Source organism: Rhinopithecus bieti, unplaced genomic scaffold (assembly GCF_001698545.2).
Source record: "Rhinopithecus bieti isolate Rb0 unplaced genomic scaffold, ASM169854v2 scaffold_12476, whole genome shotgun sequence".
Taxonomy (NCBI): Eukaryota; Metazoa; Chordata; class Mammalia; order Primates; family Cercopithecidae; genus Rhinopithecus; species Rhinopithecus bieti.
Genome location: NW_016807303.1, coordinates 79,328 through 90,342, shown reverse-complemented (window position 1 = coordinate 90,342; position 11,015 = coordinate 79,328).

Genomic DNA, 11,015 nt, shown 5'->3' with positions numbered 1-11,015 from the left:
ACTTTGGGAGGCCAAGGTGGGTGGATCATGAAGTCAGGAGATCGAGATCATCCTGGCTAACACTGTGAAGCCCCGTCTCTCCTAAAAATCCAAAAAGTAGCCGGGTGTGGTGGCAGGCGCCTGTAGTCCCAGCTACTCGGGAGGCTGAGAAAGGAGAATGGCGTGAACCTGGGGGGCAGAACTTGCAGTGAACCAAGATCGTGCCACTGCACTCCAGCCTGGGCGATGAGCGAGAATCCATCTCAAAAAAAAAAAAAAAAAAAAAAGGAAATGAATGAAAATGGAGAAATAACATACTGAAACCTCTGGGATACAGAAAAAGCAGTATAAACAGGAAAGTTTTAGTGTTAAATGCCTACATCAATAAGATAGAAAGTTCTCAAGTTAACAACCTATCATCACACGTCAAGGAACTAGAAAACAAAACAAAACAAACTAAACCTAATGCTAGCAAAAGAATATAAATAACAAAGATCAGAACATAGCATTACTATTATTGATCAGTGGGGATTGGAAAATAACAGATGAAGCCTAGCTACTCTATAAAATAGATCTTTGTCTTTTCAAATGATACCAATAAGCCATAATTTGCTAACAAAATTATCTCACAAAGATTCTATATATAACTCAGTCTCAAGAAAATCTTTTACACATGTATCATTTCATCTTTATTCTTCATTTTTTCTGGCTAATTCTTAGCTGTGTGCTTTTCCCAGATGTTGTGATATGAGCTGGGATGTTAAACATATTTCATAAGAAGATCGATGGTGCTGAATATACCAGCGTAAATCATGCTGTCCTGTGTTACATATGATGGCAAGACACACTGACTTCATTTTTACTTTCCTAATTTACTTTTTTGTCATCCAAACCATATTAACTCAAATCCAATCTTCTTCTTGACCCTGCTGTCTTCGGTATTTTAAAATCATATTTTATTGGTTCCTCAGTTTTCCAGGTTTCTATACATTCTCCTTTGCATTGTGGTATGTCTCCTGATTAGTATCTGCACCTGGTCTTGTCTTTTTCTTTTCACTCCTAAACCTTAATTAGACTGATTTTAAACACAAATTTCATTGAAGTCATCTCCTGTTCTTAATAGAAAAAGGTCAATTTTTCTCTGCTTAGATTTTCTAGGCCTCCATCATCTGATTTTATTCTCTTCTCTCTTTAATTCTTTATTTAGTATTTCCTACTTTGTGCTAATCTCCTTACTCTTTCCAGAAGTTGCTGTGTTCATTTTTAAGTTCATACTGTCTACTCTACTTAGGCTGATGTTCTGGGTTCCTCCAATTCAATTCTTTGTTCATATAACTGTTTAAAATTCCATGGAACCTCCATCCAAGGATAAAACTATGAATTCTCTGAAATCTAGGAAAATGTGTATGTTTCTTTTATTAAAGATTAAAGAGTAAAGCACAGTGTTAGAGCATGGACTTTAGAATCACATAGATGCAGACTCTGGTCTTGGCTTCAATGCTTCCCATCCATGTAAACTTGGACTCTGAAGCAAAGTCCCCTTATTTTTGAATTGATGATGACAGCATTTGCCTTATGTCTTTGTGTTCAATATTAAGTGAGGTTAGCATCAAGGATCTACCACAAAATGTGCCAGAATTAGCGTGCACAAATTATAGCTACTGCGTCTCTCCCATTTATGTTGTTATTCAGTTCAATTAGTGTGAAGTATATATTTTATTTCTTTAGCTATTTAGTTAGTATCTCAAAGGACTCTATCTTTTGTGTCTCTGTTTGGGTCTATGACATTTTTCCAATGAAAAAAAATAAAACTACTATCAAAGGGTCTAGGACTATTTTCTCTTACAAGTTTGTGTAAACAGCTTATCTTTTCAGCATGTTATTTTTATCTGTAAAGTGGAAACAACACATACCTCAAGTTATTAATAGAATTAAGAAATATATTTACATGCAAGATTCAAAATAATATGTTTTATAAATGCAAAGGATTTGTGACAGTTAATATTTAATATTTTAATGGTCAATAATAATGAAAATAAATATATTAAGAATATTGAATTAAAGGAAAGAGCCCAATATTCAATATTATATCACAACTTTAGAAACCAAACAAATGACAAAGAAAAAATTAGAGCCTCAGTTTTTGGCTATCTGAGATGTATAACATGATAGCTATATGCAAATTATTTATAGTTGTATTCATAATTGCAGTAATACAGAAGAATGTTCGTAATTAATTTTGAAGTCACAAGATAATTTCCACAGATATCGAGTCTTCATATAGAATATATAGTGGAACAATTCTCTGAGCTTTAACTTTTAAATCCAGTGCAATGACTGATACCCTTCTTTGAAGATGCTTCTCACCTCCTCTAAGTCTGTGTTAAGAACTTTTTCAGAAATGATAAATGCCTCACTCTAAGCATTCCCTTTTGAGCTTTTCTAATCCTTTATCTTGAATGCAGTGGTGACTACTACATGGAATGCAGGGAATGGCCGTAAAAAATATCACATATGGCCCAGGGTCTGTTGTCTGATTAATGCTGTGATGTGGAAGGTGGAGCAATCTAAAATTTGAGTACGTTTGATTAGAATAATAACCTTTAAGGCAATCAAAGAGGAAATGGTATGAAGATTCTGCTTTTCTACAAATATTTTTTGAGCTCCTACTGATGTTCATTCCTATTCTACGTGCTGCAGATTCAGTGGTGAAAACCCACAGAGTTCTTACCTTTATGACACTGTTATTCTAGTTAGTGAAATGCAAAACAAACAACTGAATCAAGAAATGTACAATACTGTGTCAGGTATTCTGAGAAAAAAGAGGAGAGGAAAGAAGCTGTAGAATGCAGAGGGCAATATATTGGGATGCCCTTCTACAAGGGGCTCTCAGGGAAGGACTCTTGGAGAAGGTGCCATTTGAAAACCATTTGCAGCAAAGTGATGGACCCAGCCATACAAGACTGGAAAACACATTGAAGGCAAAGGAGTCGAATATTTCAAAGTCAACAAGTCAGATTTCAGGATTTTTTGAAGAATGTGCAGTCCTCGGTATAATCTTTCTCCTTGAAATGCATAGTGTGTCTGTTTCCTTTGCTGAACCTGACTACTTTATTGAGAGTGTGGTTATAAGAGAACTGATTTGAGATGTATTTTGAGAGTCAGGCCAAAGTCAGATGAGTTGTATCTGGAGTGTGAAGAAAAGAAGGGCTGGGGATGACTCATGGGTTTTTGGTTCTAGCAACTGAATGAATAATAGAACCATTTACCAGATGTTGAGATTAAGGGGCTTCCAGGTAAGTTTAGGATGCTTATTTAATTCTACATGGAGATGTGGAGTATGCAGTGAAATATGTGGGTCTAGAGAGCACTGAAGACTTTTGGAAACTCTGAAATCTCTAATCTTTTAAGGATAAATGAACTAGATAAATAAATAATGAATTATTAAATAAATTATGTAGACAAATAAATAACTTTTTAAAGTGAAGAAAGTTTCATTGCAGTGGTCTGATTTTCAATAGAATTTTCTGGATGATGTCTATTGTCAATTTAGCAACAACAAGAAGAAGAGCTAGAGGTGTGAGCTATTAAATACAATTGCTTTAAAGTATTGTGCCTGAAGAAGCATGGCTGGAAATACACTCAAAGCTTCTATCAGACATTTTTTAGAAATAATTTACCTTACTTCTGTGGGTCCAAATGCTGCATTTGTGTTGTACTTGCCTTTATAACTAAATTGCAGAATATCCTTTTTTAAACCACCTCACATCCTCTAATTTCTTAATTATTTTGTAATTTAATAATCAGTACTCAAAAAGAAATAGAAAACGGCCCATGTATCAGTCAAGGTTCGATACAAGACATTAAAAACCACTTTATTTGGTTTGAGCCAAAAGAGATTTTAATACGGAAAATTGTATGTCTACACAATTGTGTAAAGGGATGGAGGAGATACAGGCTCTAGGTTGAGCTTAAAGAAATTATCCCCAGAAGAGATAGTACTTTCTGTGGTCCAGGAGTCATTCTACATGTTTTTACACATATAAATTCTCACTAGGCATTTTTTCCTAGTCACTTACCTACCATCATACAAGTAGTAAACGGCAGAGCTGGCATTTGAACCCAGGCAATGCACCTCCTAAATTCATATTCCTAACCATTGTGCTCTTCTGTTGCTGTAGGTACTGACCTAGCAATAGTAAGTGGTTATTTCTGCCAAGACCAAGGATTTAGAAAATTAGTAAGTAGCTGCCCAAACTGCTGGGTCTATGATCACACCATTTCAACAACTTCCATGCTGGCAAAATGAATGTTCTATGACTCAAAACAAAATGAAAACAAAACAAAACAAAACGGGGCCCAGATAGTGGGACTTCTGATACTACAACCAATAAAAACAGAAACAGCAGAGGTGGAACCTGACTGGACCTCATTTCAATTATTGTAGATGTTAGTTTACTTGGTGAAAGCTTCATCACTTGTGGAAATGTTGAAATAAAATAAAATGGAGATCAGGCTGGAGAGTTCCCCAAGCAGACAAAACCAGGTAGACCACATAATAAAACTTAGCGTATTTTAAAATGTAAGTGAAACTTATTTCTTGCAAATGCTTCTGAAATCATAAATGAAGCTTACATTTCCCTCTAGAAATTGCATAAGATAATCACGTTTAACCAATCCTCTATCATCTGGAAACCTCTCCTGTAATATCTGTAATAAAGGTTTCAAACTTCCTTATTTTGATTCATAAGCCATCCTGTAACTACTGAGTTAAATTTCTCACCTTTTTTCAGATTGAGTCTCTTGGGTTGCAATCCGTACTTCCTTTTCTGTGCGACAATAAACTAAAAATTTGTGTAACTTGAACTGATTTTATTTCGATAGAGCCCAAATTGAAGTATAGTGTGACCTTCAGCTTTCCAACCTCTTGATTTGTAACTACAGGGGTCAAGAATGTGGTGCATGCCAGGGATAATGTTGTGTGGATAAGGTGAGCCTGAAGCTGAGTACAATAGATAGTAATGTTCACAAGCAAAGGGCCAACTTTATGTTTACAAATGAACTACAATTACAAATGGTTCTACACTTTCTGTGATGCCGGAACAATTGATGTCACCTGGGCAGATGACATAATATGCAAAAACTTGTCATCTTCTGAGTACTTCAATAACCAGTTTAGATTCACAGCAACATTGAGAGAAAGATACAGAGATTTCCCATATAGCCCCTGCTCCTGCACAGATAAAGAATTTTGATTCTCCCTTTTCTGGTTGTATTATATGTGTATATAAAATAAGTCACTGTTCTTACAGGTTGCCCTTTCCTTCTCCTGGAATAGTTCTGGCTTCTAATTTATAGCAAACACAAAGATATGTATATGGAAAATGGTCATACAAGTCAAGATCTACTGCATATTCTACATTACAATTTTTTTTAAAGTGTAGAGAATCATTATAGAAAATCAAGTAAAGTTAAGATTAAGACTTACTGCTTTAGATTGTATGTATACAGTCTCTCTGGAGTTTTAATCTAAAGGGATATGAACTCTTAGCTTGAAAGTTTAGATCTGGCAGTGGTCTACTGTGCAATTTTAAGCATGTTACTTCTTTCTTTTCTCTCTGAGTCTCAGTTTCCTCAATCGCGGAAGGAGAATAATAACAGTCATGCCCCTAGAAATATAGAAAATTGTAATAAGTGCTGAAAAAATATTTTTAGGAAATAGGGAGTAGTAAGAGTGAGCCAGCTTGCCCTCAAATCCCTGACCCAACACTTGTGAGTTCTGTGACCTTGAGTAAGTCATTAAAATGCTCTAACCCTGTATTTTCTCATTTATCAAATAGGGAGTTTAAAAGTAGAAATTTAATTTGCTGAGAATAATGGTTTCTACCTCCATCCGTGTCCCTGCAAAGGACATGTCCTCATTCCTTCTTATGGCTGCATAGTATTCCATAGTGTATATGTACCACATTTTCTTTATCCAGTCTATCATTGATGGGCTGTTGAGTTGATTCCATATCTTTGCTATCATGAATAGTGCATGCAGCAAACCACCATGGCACACATTTACCAATGTAACAAACCTGCATGTCCTGCACATGTATCCTGGAATTTAAAATAAGATAACATTCAAAAAAAGTAGAAATGTAACTGGGTTCTTGTAAGATTAAGTGAAACCATCAAGAAATGTGCTGGATCTTGAGACTTCCTATAAAGCACTCAATAAATGTCAATTATTAATAGATTCCATTAAAGTCACACAGACTTTTGTCACTTCACTGCAGTTCCAATGCTTATAATTGTGCATGATCTCAATAAAATACTTTGTGAAGTCTGCCAACTTTGCAATCTGCCTTTAGCTCGTTATTAAGCAATGGGTACCTGATCTATAGCTCTGTTTTTTTTTTTTTTCCCCCAGTAAACTTGAATTGGACCTAATTTCAGTTTACTTGTTTGGCTCTCTCTCTCTCTCTCCCTCTCTCTTTCTCTGTCTCTCTCTCTCTCTCTCTTTTTTTTTTTTTTTTTTTTTGAGATGGAGTCCCATTCTCATTGCCCAGGCTGGAGTCCAATGGCATAATCTCGGCTCACTGCAACCTCTACCTCCTGGATTCAAGTGATTCTCCCGCCTCAGCCTCTCAAGTAGCTGGGATTACAGGTGCCCAGCCACCGTGTCTGGCTAATGTTTTGTATTTTTAGTAGAGGGTGAGTTTCACCATGTTGGCCAGGCTGGTCTCGAACTCCTGACCTCAGGTAATTCACCCACCTCGGCCTCCGAAAATGCTGACATTACAGGTGTGAGCCACTGCACCTGGCTCTCTTAAAAAGGTACATTTTGCAATATCTATTAGTAAAGCAAAAGAAAGACATTGCATTTCATTATTTACGTGGGAAACAGAAGAAAAATACAAGAATAAAGAAACGTTGCTTTACAAAAGCCATTTCCACGATGTTTAGTTTCTAATGGTAGAAGTCATGAAGGGGAGGCTTTTAAACAAATATTGTACAGCTAATTAGGCCAGAATAGTCTCAGAAGCTTGACTTCAGCCTACCCTGATGCAGTATTTGTGATGCTGAACAGAATTTTAATATTTATCCATCTCTCATGGTAAAAATGTACCCTCACATAGCATTAGATAATCCTCCAGTATTAAATATATCTAATTGAAAACTAGGAATAGTCCAGGCATGGTGCCCAGCGCTTTAGGAGGTTGAGGCAGGAGGATCTCTTGAGGTCAAGAGTTCAAGACTAGGCTGGGCAACATATTGAGACCCCCATCTTTACAAAAAATTAAGAATTTAACTGGGCATGATGGCTTGTACCTGTAGTCCTAGCTATTTGGGAATCTGAGGTAGGAGAATCCCTTGAACCAAAAGTTAGAGGTTGCAGTTAGCTGAGATTACTCCACTGTCTCCAGCCTGGGTGACAGAGCAAGACTCTGTCTCTAAAACAAACAAACAAACAAAAAACCAAACAAAACTAGAAATGAATAATTGCTTCCAGTTCTGCAAAGAAGGTAAATTTGTACAAGTATTGATATGTTTGTTAGGCCTCAAATATTCCTTAAATATTGATCATTACTCAGACTCTGAAATGGTTAATCTGACACACACACACTATGACATTTGATAAGTTAACTGAATATTCACAGAACCAATATTTTACTTATTGCTGCATAAAAGGTATTCATATTACATGGATACCAGATTTCTATTTATATTAATTTAAAAATAAAAGTAAATAAAGCATGACTGATATGTTAGAAATTGAAATAGATAATGGTGTGCATCAAAGTATAGAGAATATTATCAGTAATATTAATCTCATTTAATTATTTGTAGCAGTGGATTCCGTGTCACCAGTTGGAAGGCTCTTTATCAGTCTGTTAATATTCCGTCCATGATTTCATTTTCACACAGGTACTTGTAAGCTATGAAAACCTAGACTAAGAAATCTGAATAACTTCAAATTACTGGGGCAGTTAATTCAATTCTAGAAGTCCTTAAGCTGTTCATTAATGTTGCAGCCAGAAACTGGAATGCTTAATGTATTGTTTTTTATAGAAAATAAATTTTTCTCTCTGTGGAACTGTATTACAGATAGTACTGCTGAGTTGTTTTAACGTACAAAAAGAGATCCTGAATAAGGTATGGTGAGCAAAATTCTCTCTCTTTCGTTTTTCTACTTCAGGTAGAAAAGATCATAAGGGCTCAAAAGGAGTGAATTAACAGCTCAGTTTCCTGGAAAAAATCAGTAGTTTTATTTCCATTCTCTTGTTCTAGATCAGAAGTGGAAAAATGCCATTTACTCTGGGAAATGAATAAGAAGGGGCTTCTTTGTTGGGAAATCCTAGTTATTTGTGGGATTTTTGAATCTTTCTTATGTTAACATATGAGAGGGATTGATAGTTCATGTTAAAACAACCTCCTGACTGCACAGGGATAATATCGGAGCTGTTTACTATCTATGGATGTTCAAATGTAAGGTCCTATCTGGAGAGTACAGGCTATTAGCACATGGTGGGCCTTCCCATCTTGAAGGTGGTAAATCATTGTGAACTCTTCTTGTTTGAAATTCCACCTATGATTTTAAGAACTTAATCCTATTTTATATATTATAGTTAAATAGTCATTAAACCATCTTCTTTTGCTGAGGACAGTGATGTAATTTCAGGGCAAGTGTTTACCAATGTAAGACTATGAATTGATCGGTTATAAATGAATATTACCTTTCTTCTTCCTTAACACTCCTCTATAACCACAAAATAAAGACTGGACTAGAATAAGTTTGTTATATGATATACGAATTCTCTGAAAACTATCTGGAATATTGTCTTTTCTTCTTCCTTTGGAATGTACTCGCCACAGAACAATCAAAATGATCTTGTAACAACATGACCAAATTACAATTATTTTTCACTCAAAACCCTTGAAAAAATCCTTATTGCATTTAGATAAAAAATTTATTTTCTTACCAGGTCCTAAATTTAGGTAAAATATTTAAAATCTGTCTCTGCTTAGCAATTAATCCTTGTGTTATCTTTGTCTCATTTGCTCAATATTCTCTTGCAACACTGTCTTCCTACTCTTCTTGGACTATGCTACTCTCTTTCCTTACCACAGGATATTTGTACATGCCAAATGTACTTTTCCCTACTCTTCACATATTTATGTCTTTTTTTATCCCTCAGATTTTAATTGATGCATCACCTCCTTTGATGAGATCTACCTGAAATTCTATCTTAGAAATGATTTATTTCATGGCATTTGTCACAACTTACAACAATTTTATTCAATTGTTTCATGGCTTCTTTATTGTATGATTCCATCCTTCCATAGAGTCGAAACACCAATGATTCAAGAATATTGCCAATTTTGTTCACCAAGAACAAAGTCTAGGACACAGAAGTCAGTAAACAAAACTGGATTTGTCCGCCTTATTCCTTACTTTTCTATGCTACCTTTCATTATCCCTTTTGCAGGGATACAGGTTGGAGACATTGGTAATGCTGTCATTTTGTTGGCTACAGTAAATGAAATTACAAAATATCTGAGTGGTTTCAGGCATCCGTTTATAACAAATGCTGCAGGGCTCAACTAATAGAGCACATTTAACTGCAGAGGGCAGTGCTCTCTAATGTCCTGTACAGCAATCCCATGACTCCTAACTAATGCTGTTTATTTCACATTCGATGTCCTTTGATGGATGCTCTAAAATTCTTTCATTACTGTTTTAGTAACGTGTTATGCAATTACACTTTAGAAATGACACTTCTTATAAGAAATATCAGAGTTTTAGCCACGGATGCATCAGAGTGTTTCTTAAATTAACTGGATGGCCTTTTGGAAATGATTTTTTTTTTTTTGAAAAATTGTGGATACTTTCAATTGGTTCTAACTTCTGATTTCACTTCCTTTAATCTCTCCTTTAGAAAATGCTTTTGGGATTTAATCAGATTTAACAGTAAATAATGCAACTGCCAACCAGCCTCACTAATTTTTAGAAGGCTAAAATAGATTTTGAATCTAAAAGTGCTTTCTCTCATGCTCTTGCCTACAAATTTTCTGGCCTCTCGTCTTCCTTAATCCATTCATATTGGATAACACTGTGCCAGATTAATCTTCAGAGCATATCTCTGGTGCTGTCACTTTTCTGAACAATCTGTAAAAATGCGTGATTGCTTAATTAGAATTACTTAGTCTTTACGACCCTCCTAATTTTGTTTGATGTCACCTGTCCCACCGTATTCTAAATGTTTCCCTATTAATTTGAAAGAACTTCAAACCTACCCATCACTGTCTACCTCCCAGGTCTTTATTTGCACTGTTACCAGCCAGTCAAGCCTGCATTGCGCAGAGACCCTCTAAAAATCTGGCAGAGAACCAACAGGTCTGGATTTCTACCACATCGTTGGCCTCAGATTTACTCCTTGCATATTGGCAAAATCTGCTTTCACTTTCATGACCCCAACTATTGAACAAATTTTCTGAGATGAGGAGAGAAAGGTTTCTCAGAGAAGTGACCAGGTAAAAGAGATGCTAAATGTCAGGGAGGAAAGTAGCAGCTGTGAGAAAAATGGGTTGTCTTTTGGTACTTTTTTCAATATTTGATGCTGAGTGTTTCAGTCATTATTTTTTTGTCTTCTCCTACTCTTAAAAAATATGTAATGTGTCATTAGCCTCTGTATATCACATCTATTCATGTAGGATATTCAGAAAATATTGCTACCTTTTCAAGATGAATTTGTATTACAGCTCCAGTGAAACTGGAAAATCCAAATTTTTATTTCCAATAGCAGAACATGGTGTGTTAATGACAAATTAAAAATAATTTTCTTTCTTTCTCTTTCTTTCTTTCTTTCATTCGTTCCTTTTCTCTTCTTCTTTCTTCCTTTAAACAGGATATGTTTTCCCCTTATTAGTGAATCACACCATTAAGCAGTTGTATATATGAAAGAAAACACAGGGTAGTGTAAGATAACTTTAAATATATTATTTTTGTATTCTATCATCTATCATCTATCTATCGATCATCTATCTAT